Source organism: Anabrus simplex, chromosome 2, assembly GCF_040414725.1.
Source record: "Anabrus simplex isolate iqAnaSimp1 chromosome 2, ASM4041472v1, whole genome shotgun sequence".
Classification (NCBI taxonomy): Eukaryota; Metazoa; Arthropoda; class Insecta; order Orthoptera; family Tettigoniidae; genus Anabrus; species Anabrus simplex.
The window spans coordinates 412,301,396-412,320,792 of NC_090266.1; positions in this window are offsets into that span (position 1 = coordinate 412,301,396).

The window sequence follows — 19,397 nt, forward strand, 5'->3', positions numbered from 1 at the left end:
TCCTAAGTTTGAATGTCTGACGAATTGCAAGTCCCACAATTTATAAGTTACTCACTGGTATTCACAGAAACTAAGTGTCAACTTGCCGTCGAAATTATCCAAGTATCACGATGTCCGGCAGTATGAATACTGAGTTCGACTCGTCGCGTGCAGCATGACATGCGAGCCAGCTGTGAAGAATGCGAACTGGTTTGCTACGGTTCCGTTTACTCGTTTTCATTCCCCACCCTAAAGGGGTGGGGCGGGCCACCTAGAGGGTGACGCCCTCGCTCTGGCCAAGAGTTGCGGGCGGGTTGAGGAGGTTTGATGGATGAGGGAGGTGGGTAGGAGGATGTGAGAAATAGAGGGGATGGTAGTGGGTTGGGCTTCTTTACTGAGCTTTATTGAATGTGCTTTTCCAAATGTTACAGAGAGGAATTTTTTGTTGTCTATTTTTCTTTTTCTTTTTGTTTCCGCTATTTTTCTTTCTTCTTTTCTTTTTCTTTTTTATTTCTCTTTTTCATCCTTCGCCTGATGCTGTACAAAATATTATGCTATAAATACATCTAAGAAGAAGGACGTTTGCAATACAAGAATTTGGTGGTTGTAATAGCATGCCGGTCTGAAGTGATTCTGGATCTTAGGCATTACATTGCGTCATTAAGATATGATGCTATTGTCCATCTCTTGATGCTGAGAGGAGGTTGAGGGGATTTATACGAGAGTTTCTAAGGGTGTGAAGTTAAAATGAGTATTTAAGCCTGAATGGGTAGTGAGAAAATGGAGATTGAGGGTCTGATTAGCTGCAGCCTGAAGGTGTGTGAGAACCAGGTGTCTATTGTATGGATGGATATTTAACAGGGAGATTGTAACAAATCTGACAAGATCTTCAATTGTAGGGTGGGGGAAAAGTGAACGGGTGGGCGTGGTTGGTGGGTCAATAGTGCGAATCGGGGCTATGAATTCTGGGTGATTTGAGGGAGGTGTCGGACGTCCTCGACAGCGGCGAGAATAGACTGGATGGCTGCCCCCGCAAGTGTTACAGCGGGCGGGGTGTAGGGTGTTGGGGCACTTGGTAGTGACGTGATGCTGAGTGCAATGACCTCAGATTGGATGATTTGCTTTGCACTGGGCCGTTGTGTGATTGTTATAGAGGAGGCATCTTTCACATCTGATTGACTGTGGAGGTGGAGTACGAGAAGGTTCGACTTTGTGATGGTGGCGATGTATCGATACACCACTGGCAAGAAGTCTGTCCACATCAGCTGGTGTTGGCAGAAGAATCCGCACCAGGAATGTTGGACCCTTCGCGTTCCGGATGCGAAAGGCTTTCCGAGCAGGCACTCCCTCCGCACTGAGCTCGGCGAGAATCGTCTCTTCTGAAAGTGAAGGATCCACACCACGGATGACACAACTTAGTATATTATAACGTGATAGTGGAATTGGTGGTGGAGTGGGTGGTGGTGAGAGGGGTTGAAGAGGGATAGTTGATCCGAACGGAGTTGATCCTATTGTGGTAGCGAGTTGGTGTGCTGCTACTTCCCCGTTCATTTGAATGATGATTCCTTTTGAAGTCTTCCTGATATCAGCGATGTCCTCTCGGCGCATGTTGTAGCGAAGAAGCGTGCAGAAGATGGCTTGAGGTGCCCGAAATTCTGGAGAAGGGTTAAGGAGGAGAAATGCATGTGTGCCGGAAGGCGTTTGCTGGAGAAATCGGAGATGGTTGATGGGTCGTCTAGTGCCAGACGTGGAGGAATATTCGAGTCGAGAGGAGGTGGGTGTAGTGATGGTAATAGATGGGGATATATATGCTGTATGGTGGTGTCCATTGGAATTGATGTAGCAGCTGCTGTAGGAGTCCGTGGGGCAGGTGCCGAGTCCACTGCAGGGTAATGCGGAGCACGCGCTACCTCGGGGGCCGGTTGGTGCGTCATCCTCTGGTACTGATTTCGCGGGTTGTCCGGATGCGTAGCTGGATTTGCTGGCAGAAGGCGTGCGGCGTAATTCGGAGTTGCATAGCTGGACTGGAGAGTCGTGTGGAAGGCTACGGCGGCGGTGTCTACGGCGAATTGTCGGAAGCTGGAGGTGGAAGTGGTGGTGCAGGTGGCAGCTGTGGTATTAGCAGGAGAATATGGCTTGTAGGGGTACATGGTTGTGATTTGCTTCAGACCCTGGAGCGGCGTAAATAAGCAAGCCTTGGTAGACACGGATCAGGGCTAAGCTGCTGACGATTCTCGTATTGTGCAGTGCTACCGATCGGCACGTCCTGAGGTGAGACCTCACTGGTTTGCATTCGTCCACCTGGCTAGTCCACAATTTTTAACAAGCAATAAACCTCCGTGGCTGCTTTCGGTGTTGCAAACAGTCGGACGGCGAAGGATGTGTTGTCCTTTGCTACGGTCTGGTCTGCTGCTTATATTCTGTATGCCCCAAGGTTGCTTGCCACGTCACTGGGGGAAGTGTGCTTCCTTTCTCGTTTATATCTCTTGAATGCCGTGATGGATTTTATTGAAATTGACATATGTTTACGTTCAGAACATGAGCTACACGATGATGCATGTCTCATTTCCGTAACTTAATCGGCTAAAAAGTTAGACATTTTCCTTCCAGTACATTCGAGAGATGGGCGTGCAACATGTGGCAGTGACGTCACCAGCAGGTTCTTTGCTCGTGACGTGTCCAGCTCGCCACGAGGAACTTCGTATTGCGCTCGCACAAGATGTCGGGCATACGAACACATATTATCGCCGTCCCTTATCCATATGTTCCGGCAATTATAAAACAATGTACAGGGCTGGAACAGTTCCTGGTACAATATATAGATAGATAGATAGATAGATAACTCTTTATTGCCACCCTAGTTTGCACCATCGGTTACAGACAATAAAGAGCATAAAATACACATGAACCCAAAAAACCAAACAAAACAATATAAACCAAACAAAACAATATAATATAAAGCTCTAACTATCTACACTAAAACTATTAACTAAGAACCCAAAAAACCGCACAAAATAATATAAACCAAACAAAACAATCACGATCTACTCTACTTATTTAGTGGTGTCAATGTCGGCGGAATCCAGCCTTACACTGCACCAACTTGTCCAAAGCTATTGAGATGCCTCTGGTATGCGAGGAACTCCTCCGCATGTAAGGGCATCCCCTACCTGAATTCTAATGTACTAACCCATAACTACTCTCTACAGCTAACTAAACATAAGGTACAATATATATATACGTTCTCAAACAAATAATTCAACTAAATTTCAAATCTTTCAACCCCACCACGTTAAGGGTTTTCTCTGAAAAGCAAAGAATAAGTGTTTACTTACTTTAAAGGAGATTCCAAATACTAATTTTCATCTTTGCAACATGTTAAGTTTATGAGATATACTGTAGATATGCTAATTTTAAAAATGCACCCCATTTATCAGTTCCCCTTCAATGGATTTTCCAAAAAATACATTTATGCTTCTTTACTTTTACAGGAAATTGCAAATATCAGTTTTCAAATCTGTAATATGTTGTGTGTCTGAGATAATTTTCAGATATAGTTTTTTTAAAAAATTCACCCCGTTTCTCACTCATGTTCCCCCTCCCCTATTCATCGGATTATCAGAAAACACAAAAATACGTGTTTCTTGTTTTCAAAGGCGATTCCAAATATCAATTTTCATGTCTGTATCATCTTCAGTTTTTCAGATATAAGTCTCCTCATAAAATGTTTTCAACCGCTTTTCCGCCCCCCCTTTTTCACTCCCTTTATTGGATTTACCGTAAACAAAAAATACGTGTTTCTTTATTTTTAAAGAAGATCCCAAATACCAACTTACGTCTGTAAACGTTAAAGGTTTTGAAATATAGATATCCTCATTTGAAAAATGCACCCCCGTTTTCACCCCTTTAGCGATGGAATATCCAGAAATCCTCCCTTAGCGAGCAGCTACATGTTAATATGAATGTATCCCCAAAATTTCATTTCTTTCTGTCCAGTGGTTTTGGCTCGGTGATGATGAATCAGTCAGTCAGTCAGGACAAGTTACTGCATATAGATAGACTAGCAATTACCCGCGGCTTCGCTCGCGTGGAGTTCGTAATTTGATTAAAGTAATCGTTGTACGGCATTGTACTAACACATTATCTGAAAATTCCTAAAGTATAAAAACTCACCCAAATATTTAGTTATACACTGACTGACAGAGCAAATGCAACACCAAGAAGGAGTGGTTCGAAAGGGATGAAAGTTGGGGAAAAAACAGAGACGGCACGGACGAATAATTGATGTGTATTTCAAACCGATATGCAGGTTACACAATGCGCACGGCATCGACTCAGTAGGATGTAGGACCACCGCGAGCGGCGATGCACGCAGAAACACGTCGAGGTACAGAGTCAATAAGAGTGCGGATGGTGTCCTGAGGGATGGTTCTCCATTCTCCGTCAACCATCTGCCACAGTTGGTCGTCAGTACGAGGCTGGGGCAGAGTTTGCAAACGGCGTCCAATGAGATCCCACACGTGTTCGATTGGTGAGAGATCCGGAGAGTACGCTGGCCACGGAAGCATCTGTACACCTCGTAGAGCCTGTTGGAAGATGCGAGCAGTGTGTGGGCGGGCATTATCCTGCTGAAACAGAGCATTGGGCAGCCCCTGAAGGTACGGGAATGCCGCCGGCCGCAGCACATGCTGCACGTAGTGGTGGGCATTTAACGTGCCTTGAATACGCACTAGAGGTGACATGGAATCATACGCAATAGCGCCACAAACCATGATGCCGCGTTGTCTAGCGGTAGGGCGCTCCACAGTTACTGCCGGATTTGACCTTTCTCCACACCCACGCCACACTCGTCTGCGGTGACTATCACTGGCAGAACAGAAGCGTGACTCATCGGAGAACACGACGTTCCGCCATTCCCTCATCCATGTCGCTCTAGCCCGGCACCATGCCAGGCGTGCACGTCTATGCTGTGGAGTCAATGGTAGTCTTCTGAGCGGACGCCGGGAGTGCAGGCCTCCTTCAACCAATCGACGGGAAATTGTTCTGGTCGATATTGGAACAGCCAGGGTGTCTTGCACATGCTGAAGAATGGCGGTTGACGTGGCGTGCGGGGCTGCCACCGCTTGGCGGCGGATGCGCCGATCCTCGCGTGCTGACGTCACTCGGGCTGCGCCTGGACCCCTCGCACGTGCCACATGTCCCTGCGCCAACCATCTTCGCCACAGGCGCTGCACAGTGGACACATCCCTATGGGTATCGGCTGCGATTTGACGAAGCGACCAACCTGCCCTTCTCAGCCCGATCACCATACCCCTCGTAAAGTCGTCTGTCTGCTGGAAATGCCTCCGTTGACGGCGGCCTGGCATTATTAGCTATACACGTGTCCTGTGGCACACGACAACACGTTCTACAATGACTGTCGGCTGAGAAATCACGGTACGAATTGGGCCATTCGCCAACGCCGTGTCCCATTTATCGTTCGCTAAGTGCGCAGCACAGCGGCGCATTTCACATCATGAGCATACCTCAGTGACGTCAGTCTACCCTGCAATTGGCATAAAGTTCTGACCACTCCTTCTTGGTGTTGCATTTGCTCTGTCAGTCAGTGTATTTACCCCAGAAATTCATTGTAAATCATGTTTGTGATATTACCTTTTGGTGCTAAGACGACCCTGCGACATAGAACTATGCATGTGAGAAATAGTCTTGTCTCAAGACGAAAAAATAAATACACGTTCCTTTATTTTTAGAGGAGATTCCAAATACATATTCCCACATCTCTAACATCTTCAGTTTGTGAAATGTACATCATTATCCCCATGAAAAGAATTCAACCCCTTGATCAGTCCTTCCCCCACCCCACCCCCATCTATGTGTAGTTTCCGAAAACAGAAATACATGTTTCTATATTTTAAAAGGAGATTTCAAATACCAATTTTCACACCTGTAACATCTTTCGTTTTCAATATATAAGTATCCTCATAAAAAGTAATTCAACTACTTTTCACTTCTCTTCACCCCTTGTTAAGAGCCTTCTCTGAAAACAAAAAGGTACAGGTTCCTGTATTTTTTAAGGACTTTCCAAATACCAAGTTTCTTTTATCTAACATGTTAAGTTTTTGACATATAATGTAGACATACCGGTACTCATTTTAAAAATTCACCCTCTTTTCCAATTCTTTTCAGACCCTTAACTGGATTTTCCGAAAACAAAAAAATACGTGTTTAATTATTTTTAAGGGAGATTCCAAATGCCAGTTTTCATGTCTGTACGTCTGTAACACTTTCAGTTTTTGAGGTAAATGTATACTCATAAGAATAATTAAATTTCTTCTTCGGTTCTTTCCACCCCTCTCCCGCCTTAAGTGGACTTTCGGAAAACAAAATAATACGCATTTTTCTATTCTCAAAGGAAATTCAAAATACCAACTTTCGCGGCTGTAAGAGCTTCAGTTTTTAGGATAATGTATCCTCATAAACATATTTCAACTCATTACGTTTTTATTTAAACCCCCCACCCCTTAATTCTACGTTTATTGACTGCAATCGCCGCATTCAAGCTCTGCGTGCTCTCGGGGAAGATGTGAACGCCTATGGCCGAGTACTCTCACTGAAGATTCTCTGGGCGTTTCCAGATGATATATGCCGTCGCGGGATCATTCACGCTAAGTGAGAAGACCTTTCGGAGGGTAACATCTTCAGACTAATAGAGTTTCTCGGTGAGGAAGTTGACGGAGCACTTACTACACAAAAGATTCGCGGTGAAGCCTCCACATCATCAAGATACCCACCTACGGCGGCAGCTCTTCACGCCCATGACGATCATAAAGGCTTAACAGGTAAAGAGGTTAAGGGGCCGGAACCATTTTGCGTCTTTTGTGAATCAAGAGGTCACTGGGCTCAGGACTGTAAGAAAATCTCAAACGTTACATGGCGAGGGGAGAGGCTGAAGAGAGCTCACCGGTGCTTCCTGTGTCTCAATTGAGGTCATACAGCGTTCATTTGTCAAAAGAAAGGAAAGGCACAGTGTGATAACTGCAAAAAGTTGCACCATATGTCCCTTTGCAACAACGGGAGGAGTCACAAGACCTCAGAAGATCAGGCCAACACAGCCTCTGAAGGAAAAATAGACATAACCACCCCAGGTTTCACATTCTTGCAGGCAGCTTAAGTAAAAATCACTGGACCTACAGGGCTAAGCCGACTTACTTGATGTATACTAGACAGTGGAAGTCAGGCAACATTGATATCAAGATCACTGATAGACGATCTATAGCTACTAACCACCGACAAAAGAGAACTGACTGTTTGCACATTTGAGTCCAAGACTAACCCATCACGTCAGCGCAGAGTTATCAGGTTCAGTATGAAGGGAGTTTACACCAACTTTACAGTTTCCATCAACGCTTACGAAAGTGCACACTCACTCTCACCTCAACCAGGAGGTCCACAAGACATCAAAACTCGGGCGCACGTGCGCAAATTGCAGTTAGCAGACCCTAGGTATGATATGAAAGAAAACCTGCCCGTGGGGATCTTAATTGGCAGTGACCAATACTGGAAAATAGTGAACAATGGTTCACAGATTCGAATATCTGAATCGATCGTTCTGATTCCAACAATTTTTGGATGGATCTTAAATGGAAGCCGATCAGGGACTTGCGTGAATTCTGCTGTTGTGAACTTCATTCGACAAGCTAGCTCACCTTCAGATGATGAACCAAGAAACTTCTGGGATCTAGAGACAAAGGGAATAGTTGCAAATCAAAATCGAAACCTAACTGAGAAAGACTCTGCTATTCTTCAAGAATTCAAGGCAACCTATCGCGTTGAAGGTCGCCAGAGAGTGGTCTGCTACCAAGAAAGCAGGGTGTTCTTCCTTCGAGTAACAAGATAAATGCGGAACTTCGATTTGATACCTTGATCAAAAGACTTCAAAACAATAGCACTCTAAAGGAGGTGTACTGCAACCAAATTCTGGATCATATCATGAAAGGACAAATAGAAGTCACACCTACTGAAGGTCCAAAGAACACCATGTTTTATCTCCCCCACCAAGCTGTAAAGGAGAAACTGGGAAAAACAAAATGGAGAATAGTTTTTGACGCATCTTCTCACGAAACCAACTTTCCGTTTCTCAAAGATGCTTTAGAGGCAGGTCCAAATCTGCTACCGGAGACATTGGCTATTCTACTACGATTCAGAATGCATCCCATAGCCATCATTACTGATAACACAGGCATTTCTTCAGCTGGTCTTGCACGAGGATGACAGGGACTTGAGACCAGATTCTTGTGGTACAGGGTCACAGTAACGGAAGTTACCACACGACGGACAAGGCAGTGACCTATCGCTTCACTAGGCTCCCATTCGGCCTGACTTGCAGTCCGTTCTTGCTTTCAGCAACACTGAGGGAACTCGCCGACAGATACAAGACGACATTTCCTATTGCAGCACCCCTCATAGATGACGATACATTTATAGACAACTTAACATCCGGCGCAGAGAATGACAGTGGTGTGATTCCCCTGTATTTCGAACTTACTGCACTGATGAAACTGATGAACTTCCACCTAGCGAAAAGGGCCACTAATTCAGACTCACTAAAGGCCATCTGGAGAGCCGAAGGTCAAGAGGTCAACGTAGAGTCGCAGGTACTAGGCATTTACTGGAATACAGAAAAGGATGACCTTTACATTGACCCAGAGGAGATCACCAAGGCTTTACCTGAAGGACCAATCACCAGGAGGAAGTTATTACAGATAATGGCTAGATTCTATCATCCACTAGGACTGTTATCTCCTGTATCCCTTCTCGGTAAGCTGTTATTCCAGGATACGTGGTGCATGGGAATTGACTGGGACAAGTTGCTACCTCTTGATATCGGAGCATCATTGAACACTTGGGCATCCTCCTTATCGTCTCTTTCACTGGTACCGCGGTGGCTAGCTACTTCAACGGAGCGTAAAGTTCAGATCCACATATTTTGTGATGCTTCAGAAAGGGCATATGGGGCAGTTTTGTACATTCCCACGAACACAGGAAGCAACGTACTCGTCCATCTGGCCTACAGCAAGAACAGGCTCACACCCGTCAAGAAGGTAACATTGCCACGGCTCGGACTACTAGCAGTGCTGGTGGGAGTGCGATTGCTGTACTGTTTCTGTGAAGCTACAGGCCACGATATCACTCAGGCAATACTATGGACAGATTCTACTGTCACCTTGGGTTGGATACACAGTTACTCAAACAGATGGAAAACCTTCGTCTGCAACAGAGTAACGGAGATTCAATCGTACTCACCTCCAAGTCAGTGGAGGCATTGCCCTGGACATGAGAACTTGGCTGACCACCTTACACGAGGACTTCGTGGTGACCAGATACAGAATGAGCGCAAGTGCTGGAATGGACCCACATGGCTTGCACATCGTGAGGAATGTTGGCCATCTGGTGCTCAAACTCTAAGCGAGCAACTTCCCGAGGAGAAGAAGAGAAACATAAAACATGTAATGACAACGACCACATATTCCAGTGTTATCGACAGTTCCAAGTTCAGTTCCTACTGGAAACTGATGGAAACTGGTTGGATTCTTCGATTTACACACAACACTCGCCATCGAGAGAAGCTTACAGGAAAACCAACAGTGGTGGAGCTCGCAAAGGCACGCACATACTGGATAGAAGCTGTTCAACGAGAATGTTTTGCGCTAGAATTTCAAGCACTCGAAAATGGTCGACCAATTCCTAAAGAATCCAAAATAGGACCCTTAAACCCCTTCATTGAAGGCAGACTCCTCTGCCTCGGGGGTCGATTGCACTGTGCAGACCTTGCTAAGGATCAACGGCATCCGATACTTCTAGACGGCTCTCATCGATTCACGTATCTACTCATTCGGCAAACACATATCAGATTACATCATTTTGGAGTTCGGGTAATACTGTTGAAGCTCCGGAAAGAGTTCTGGATCCTTAGAGCTCGTCAAACTATTAAGAGGGTCTTGCACGCCTGCCTTCCATGCAGAACCATGAAGAACCCTAGAGGGCAGTAAATCGAAGCTGCACTACCTGCGGATAGGGTCAGACCGTCAAAACCCTTTGCAATTACCGGGATAGACTTCACCGGTCCCCTCTACATCAAAATAGGCATGACGATGGGAAAGGCTTACATAGCGCTATTCACTTGTGCTGTTACACGTGAGGTGCATTTAGAGTTATGCTCCAGTACGACCACTGACACATTCCTTACGGCTCTTCAAAGGTTTTCTGGTAGGCGTGGACTGCCACATACCATATATACGGACAACGCAAGGACATTTCAGGCCACCAATGCAGAACTGTCGGAACTTTTGAAGGCACCGTCATCCTCGGAGACCCATCGATTCCTCACCAAAGACGGTATAACTTGGAAGTTCATCACCCCACGGGCTGCTTGGTGGGGAGGATGGTGGGAGAGAATGGTAGGTACAGTTAAGCGATGCCTAAGAAAGGTGCTGGGACTATCAAGACTTACAGAAGAACAGCTTAACACCACTCTAGTCAAAATTGAATCTGCAGTAAATTCAAGACCGATCTCCCACGGAGATGACGCTGAACCCCTGACGCCGGCACACTTTCTTGTTGGTGAAGGACTCATGACCGTGCTAACAGGACCAGAACCAACTACCAGACTTGCCTTGACAAGATAATTCAGACTGAGACAAAAGCTGTCAGACGACTTCTGGAGAAGATGGACCAAGGAGTACCTCTTAGAATTCAAGAGCTTTCATGAAGCTCGAGGTGTGTTTGAGAGATCCATTGATTTCCTACCCGGAGATCTGGTGTTGATTCAAGAAGATGGACGACCACGCCAATTATGGAAAAGAGCAAGAATAGAGAGGTTATTAGAAGGAAGGGACCAGAAGATAAGGACTGTGATTCTTGGAACCCCACAGGGACGTAAAATAGCCCAACCAATTCAGCTGGTCATCCCCCTAGAGGTTGACCAGTGTGGGGAGAACGTTGGAAACCAATAGACACTACTCAAGAACCTTCTTTGGACGGTGTTATATCTTTATTTAATATCATTGTGTCACAAGTGTTGTATCTTAGGTTCTTAGTTTTTTTTAGATAATAATAGGGAAAGGAATAAGTTACTAGTTACATTTTCTTGACTGCTCTCCCAATATCACGACAACCCCTCTCTGCCTTAAGTGGACTTGACGAAAACAAAAAATATGTGTTTCTTTATTTTGAAAGAAAATTCAAAATACCAACTTTCACGTCTGTAAAGGCTTCAGTTTTTAAGATTCATTATCCTCATAAACATATTTCAAATTCTTATTCACTTGTTTTCAACCCCACACACCTTATGTCGATTTTCAAAAAAAACAAATGTATGCTTCTTTATTTTCAAAGGAGATTCCAAATACTAATTTTTGCATTTGTGACATCTTTAGTTTTGAGATATAAGTATCCTCATAAAAGTAATTCAACTCCTTTTTCACCCCCACAGTTCTTACCCATTAAGTTGGTTCCCCCTCTCCAAAAGTGTGTGTTTCTTTATTTTTAACGGAGATTCCAAATGCCAATGATCACGTCTTTAACATCTTCAGTTTTTGAGATATAAGTATCTTCACACAAAGAATTCAACTCATTTTTCAATTCATTCACCCTCCTTAGGTGGATTTTCTGAAGACAAAAGAACACATGTTCCTTTACTTTGAAAGAAGATTCCAAATACAGATGTTCGTGCCTCTAACATTTTCAGTTTTTGAGGTATAAGTATCCTCGCAAAAAGAATTCAACTCCTTTTTTACCCCAGCCCGTTAATTTGATTCCCCCCTCCAAACAGACGTGTTTCTTTATTTTTAAAGGAGATTCCAAATACTAATTTTCATGTCTGTAACATCTTTAGTTTTTGAGTTATAAGTAAACTCATACAAGGAATTCAACTAATTTTTCAAGTAATTTATCCCCCATAAGTGGATTTTCCAAAGACAAAAGATTATGTGTTTCTTTACCTTGAAAGAAAATTCCAAATACAAATTTTGATGTCTGTAACATCTTCAGTTTTTGAGATATAAGTATCTTCATGAAAAGAATTCAACTCATTTTTCACTCCAACCCCCACCAGTTTAAGTTGGGTCTTTAACCTTCAGTTTTGGAAATACAAGTTTCTCCAGAAAAGAATTAAATTGTTTTCACTTCCTTGTTTGTGATAGTAAGGACTCACAGGCTTATACAATGAAAGTCTCAATGTTGCAATGCTGTTATGACTGGACATCCTTTTACTTCCAGAATGACAATGCCAGGTGCCATGCTGTAGCAGTTGCTAAACAGTTGTATGCAGAGAACAGTATTAACTGATAGGACTGGTCTTCTCAAGGTCATGATTTCAGCTCCACAGAACACCTTTAGAACAAAAAGGACCAACTGGCAAGTAGAAGATTTGCAGGCATGTAAAGGAACTCGCATGGGACAAAATTCCAGCAAATCGGCATCTCCAAAAGCCGTAAATGTAGTTGGTGGGGCATAAAACTAATAATGTTGTTGATATTATTATTAATTACAATTTTGTATAATTTTCTCTGTTTATCCAGAAGACTAGTTCACCTAGTATCCCAGGCTATAGAAATCTTAATGAAATACTAGACTATATATGTATCTCCTTATGTCCTGTATTTTTAAAATAAATTAATGATATACTTACAAAATCCACTAAGGCTTATTGTTGAAGTTATCATGAGAAGTGGATGGTAGTTGAACTGTCTTACGTGGTCACTCCACCAAGCCAAACCACGTCGGAAATACCAAACCCAGAAAAAGGTAAGCAGTGGTAGCAATATTAAAAGTACAATCATGATCCATTTTGCAGTAGCAAATTCTGTTCTGTTGACAATGATTACTTCATCATCCTCTTGCAAGTAGATCCTTTGGAAAAAATAAAAATAATAATTACATTACACCAAAATATATGCACTCTAAATTCTTAGTGGTATTTAAGTCAGTCTCTTTAAAAGGAAGAAGATATAAATAGCACAAAAGAAAGAAGAAAGCCTATTGAAACTGAAATTTTAGAGAAATACGGATTTATACGAAAATGAGATAAATATATAGTAATTACCCTGATAATACATTCAAGGGTATTGTAATGGAAATGCTGTAAAGGACATGGAAGGGTAATAGGGAGGTACATTCAGGGAAACGGGATGGCCTAGGGAGCGGTGATAAGGGAACAGGGAACTGGAAATCAAGTAGGGATGACATAAAATTGTTAGTGTTGAACTGTAGAAGTATTGTAAGGAAAGGAATAGAATTAAGTAATTTAATAGATATATATTTACCAGATATTGTAATAGGAGTTGAATCATGGCTGAGAAATGATATAATGGATGCAGAAATTTTCTCACGGCACTGGAGTGTGTATCGTAGAGATAGGATAGGAAGGGTGGGAGGGGGAGTGTTCATTCTGGTGAAAGAAGAATTTGTAAGCTACGAAAAAGTTAAAGATGAGACACACGAAATTCTAGGTGTAGGGCTCATTTCTAAAGATAATAGGCAACTTGATATATTTGGAGTGTACAGATCGGGAAAGGGTAGCACTGACGCGGATTCGGAATTATTTGATAGGATAGTCAGCTATGTGGGAAACGACATTGTAAAGAAGGCAGCTAAGGATAATATGATGGCAAGCATAATTGGCAGTCATACGAATTTTAGTGAAAAATGGAAGGGTATGTATAGGTATTTTAAGGCAGAAACAGGTTCCAAGAAAGACATTCCAGGAATAATTAATGAACAACGGGAGTGTGTATGTGAGGATCTTCAAAAGGCAGAAGTATTCAGTCAGCAGTATGTAAAGATTGTTGGTTACAAGGATAATGTCCAGATAGAGGAGGAGACTAAGGCCAAAGAAATAATAAAATTTACATATGATAACAATGACATTTACAAGAAGATACAAAAGTTGAAAACTAGAAAAGCGGCTGGAATTGATCAGATTTCTGGGGATATACTAAAGACAATGGGTTGGGATATAGTAGCATATCTGAAGTACTTATTTGATTATTGTTTGGTCGGAGGAGCTATACCAGATGAATGGAGAGTTGCTATAGTAGCCCCTGTGTATAAAGGAAAGGGTGATAGACATAAAGCTGAAAATTACAGGCCAGTAAGTTTGACATGCATTGTATGTAAGCTTTGGGAAGGCATTCTTTCTGATTATATTAGACATGTTTGTGAAATTAATAACTGGTTCGATAGCAGGCAATTCGGTTTTAGGAAAGGTTATTCCACTGAAGCTCAACTTGTAGGATTCCAGCAAGATATAGCAGATATCATGGATTCTGGAGGTCAAATGGACTGTATCGCGATTGACCTGTCTAAAGCATTTGATAGGGTGGATCATGGGAGACTACTGGCAAAAATGAGTGCAATTGGACTAGACAAAAGAGTGACTGAATGGGTTGCTATATTTCTAGAAAATAGATCTCAGAGAATTAGAGTAGGTGAAGCTTTATCTGACCCTGTAAAAATTAAGAGGGGAATTCCTCATGGCAGTATTATCGGACCTTTATGTTTTCTTATATATATAAACGATATGAGTAATGGAGTGGAATCGGAGGTAAGGCTTTTTGCGGATGATGTTATTCTCTATAGAGTGATAAATAAGTTACAAGATTGTGAGCAACTGCAACGTGACCTCGAAAATGTTGTGAGATGGACAGCAGGCAATGGTATGTTGATAAACGGGGTTAAAAGTCAGGTTGTGAGTTTCACAAATAGGAAAAGTCCTCTCAGTTTTAATTACTGCGTTGATGGGGTGAAAGTTCCTTTTGGGGATCATTGTAAGTATCTAGGTGTTAATATACGGAAAGATCTTCATTGGGGTAATCACATAAATGGGATTGTAAATAAAGGGTACAGATCTCTGCACATGGTTATGAGGGTGTTTAGGGGTTGTAGTAAGGATGTAAAGGAGAGCGCATATAAGTCTCTGGTAAGACCCCAACTAGAGTATGGTTCCAGTGTATGGGACCCTCACCAGGATTACCTGATTCAAGAACTGGAAAAAATCCAAAGAAAGGCAGCTCGATTTGTTCTGGGGGATTTCCGACAAAAGAGTAGCCTTACAAAAATGTTGCAATGTTTGGGTTGGGAAGAATTGAGAGAAAGAAGAAGAGCTGCTCGACTAAGTGGTATGTTCCGAGCAGTCAGCGGAGAAATGGCGTGGAATGACATTAGTAGACGAATAAGTTTGAAATTTGTTTATAAAAGTAGGAAAGATCACAATATGAAGATAAAGTTGGAATTCAAGAGGACAAACTGGGGCAAATATTCATTTATAGGAAGGGGAGTTAGGGATTGGAATAACTTACCAAGGGAGATGTTCAATAAATTTCCAATTTCTTTGAAATCATTTAGGAAAAGGCTAGGAAAGCAACAGATAGGGAATCTGCCACCTGGGCGACTGCCCTAAATGCAGATCAGTATTGATTGATTGATTGATTGATTGATTGATTGATTGATTGATTGATTGATGCATGATAAAGATGGATTAATTAAGAGGGGAAGACATTAAGAAGCCAGCCCGCTATGATTCCGAAAATACACAAAGGCTTATCGCGCCGAGCAGAACATCTGTTTCAAATTCGTGTTCCAAGTCTGTCATCTGCGTCCTGAAAAACGTATCAATGGAATTAGCTGTGCTAGGGGAAGTTAATATAGTGACTCAACTGGATTCTGATTTTCGCCAATCCATTAACATCCATCATATGTAACATTCACCAGGCTAGTCCATAAAATAACCTCATGAGAAAGCTGCATAAAGTTCCCAAGTAATATCAGAGCAAAATAAGTACTTAAATTATGTAGTTCAGTTGTCCGATGTTTATAAAGTTTTGTATAAGTTAGTCTTATTAGAAGAGACAAAGGCATAAAACCTTCCATTTGCTATAGACCTCCATTACAATGTTGGCCTACAATAAGCCAGTTAGACCTTTAGAATCATCACACAGCGAATTAGACATATATTTCAACTATGCCTTGATGTTGTCGATGGAACACAAAAATACATAACAAATTTGCTGCTTTCAGAGGGTGATCAACTGGCCAACAAAGCCTAGAAGCACCGAGCATGATAGCTGCAGTCGCTAAGTGCGGCCAGTATCCAGTATTCGGGAGATAGTGGGTTCGAACCCCACTGTCGGCAGCCCTGAAGGTGGTTTTCCGTGGTTTCCCGTTTTCACACCAGGCAAATGCTGGGGCTGTACCTTAATTAAGGCCAAGAACGCTTCCTTCACACTCCTAGCCCTTTCCTCTCACATCGTCGCCATAAGACCTATCTGTGTCGGTGTGACGTAAAGCAGCTTGCAAAAAAAAAGCCTAGAAGCATCAAAATTAAACATCCTATTTTGTTTGATTGCAGTTGAATGAACAGAAGTGAGTGCATCTGAGTGAGTGAATTTGGCAAGATTCTAAATGGAATTTGTGATTGTTTAAACAGGTCCAAATTATATCTAGCAAGTGGAGTAGTCATTCTCCAGGTTGTATTCACCCTATTTTAGCTTATTTAAAGAGATGAAAGTATAAAACTTTTCATCTCCTTCTATCCTACGTTGTACTGATAGAAGAAACACTGGTTTCTGCTGCTTTCTTAATGTGATCAACTAGCCAACAAAGATCAGAAACAATGCTGTACTAGAAACATCAAAATGAACCATTCTATTTTATGTGATTGCAGCTGAACAAGCAGAAATGAGTGTATCTGGCTAAACTTTTACTAGACTTCATAATTTTTGTTAACCATTATTGGACTAGTGGACAATATAGCAACCAATATGTTAGATTATCAGTCAGGACATATGGTCAATTTATCAACCGTAGCATTACTCCTTGAAATGGATGAACAGTTGATATATTAACTGCATGGTTTGCTGTTAATTCTGACTTTATCTATTCAGTCTGTTACTGACGAATGCATGAATGCATTTTGCAAAAGGGTGTAGAGATCAGTAGCGGCTCGCTGTAAAGGGCAGAGGGGCACGTACCCCTCTAACTATATTACTATATTACTATATAGTTACCAACCATTGACATTAGTTTTTATTACAAACATTTACGCTGAATGTTATAATGTAAATATTTTTAAAACTTTATCTCAACTGTTCAATTGAACAATGTAAATACTGTATAGTTACCAACCTTTGACATTAATTTTTGGTTACAAACATTAACGCCGATCACTACACCTTTTCTCCCTTAATTGTTATATTGTAAATATTTTTAAACTTTTTATTTTCCTATGATTGCGTCAATTGTTTCTCCAGAGCACCACTGCCGAACTCTACTATGTTAATTTTACGCATTGGTGCTGACTTTTCATCTATAAACCTATATGTTCAACCATGACTTTTTTACAACTATTTCCCATACTTAATTTTTGTATGTGTATTAATAATATGTATTTATTTGTGCATGTCAACAACTAACCAGGTACCTGATTTTTTACCTTGAGGTGATAATTTGACTGATGATGCCCTCAATGAAGGGCGAAACATGTCTCAAGTGGAATCAATAATAAATTCCTAATTTATAAAATTTATATGTATTGAATAGGTGAAAAAACTAACCTTTTAGCATCCTATATCCCTGTCTTTGACGATGAAAGTCATTTCTAAGTTTGTGAATTTACGGCAAAGAAGAATGGAATTCATGTTTAAATAAAGGGATAGCACTGCGGTCATCGAATAAGGCCCTACCGTATTCTCATTTGTATGGCCAGCGTGAGTGGACTGTACTTAATTCGTCCTGTAGACTCAGTCGATACAGTAATTTGAATGGACTTCAGGATTACACGACCATCCAATGTTAGTTCCTCAATGTATATAGCACTGTGAACGTATTTCAAATAGACTTCATTGGCAGTAGGTACATTTAAATAGTTCAAGATACTTTAGTGACAGCAGGTGCTGTACATTTAAATAGTTCAAGGTACCTTAGTGGCAGTAGGTGCTATCTATTTAAATAGTTCAAGATACTTTAGTGACAGTAGGTGCTGTACATTTAAATAGTTCAAGATACTTTAGTGACAGTAGGTGCTGTACATTTAAATAGTTCAAGATACTTTAGTGACAGTAGGTGCTGTACATTTAAATAGTTCAAGATACTTAGGGTGCTGAAGAGTCTGGATCGCCACCTACTTCGAATGGACACCGACATTTTATTCCACAGTTTCCCTTAAAATGAAGAAGATGACAGTGAAGTAGGTGAGTAACGATCAAGTATTTAACATTGTATGATGTGTATCCGGGTATGCATTTCATTACTCATGTGTGCTTAGTAAGAACGTAAATGTGTGAAAAAGTATTGCCCCTCCGCCAGTTCCCCTCAGCAGCCAGTGCTGGTGGAGATACCCTTTCCCACTAAAAGAAAGCACTGAGCAAGTGGATGTGCGTTTTAGGTCACGTAGCTGTCAGCTTGCATTTGGGAGATGGTGGATTCGAACCCCACTGCCGGCACCACTGAAGATGGTTTTCTGTATTTTCCCATGTTCACACTAGGCAAATTCTTCGTATGTACCATTATTAAGAAATTAAGGTCACAGCCACTTCCTTCTCACTCCCTACTCTTTCCTATCCCTTAGTCGCCATAAGACCTATCTGTGTCTGTACAACGTAAAAGAAAATTGCTGGGCTGAGTGGCTCAGACGGTTTAGGTGCTGGCCTTCTGACCCCAACTTGGCAGGTTCAATCCTGGCTCAGTCCGGTGATATTTGAAGGTGCTCAAATGCGTCAGCCTCGTGTTGGTAGATTTACTGGCATGTAAAAGTACTCCATCATGACTAAATTCTGGCACCTCGGTGTCTCCAGAAACCATAAAAGAAGTTTGTGGGACGTAAAGCAAATAGCATTATTATTAAAAGAAAATTGTAAAATAATAATAAAAAGAAAGCAGTCAATGGGTGGTACTGCACAAGAACCTCTCATTGTCTAGAACTACAATACCCATACAGGCTAGTTTGACAATAGTTGTGATATTTCCCACTAAACATGGAAATGAACCAAGAAAATATTTTTCCACCTGCTGAACATTGTTATTTTGAATGCCTTCATCATGGTGCAAGCTGTCTCGCACAAAATTTTGTGAACTACTTGTTAGAAATCTAATAAATGTTTCTGACTACATGTATCCAGACCTACCATCCACACATTATGGCAGACCAAGTACAAGGACTGTACATCTCTCCTTCCTAGACATGTAGTGTTCCAAACATTAGACTATGAAGAGTACATCTTGCAAATGCACAAAGTGTGCTCAGAGAAGGGGAAGGCAGCAAGATCAAAATTCAACTGTGAGAGATGTGGTGTAGCAATGCTTGTGTACCCTTGTTTCAAATCTACCACATGAAAAGCAAGTTTTAAGAAACATGTTCTCACATG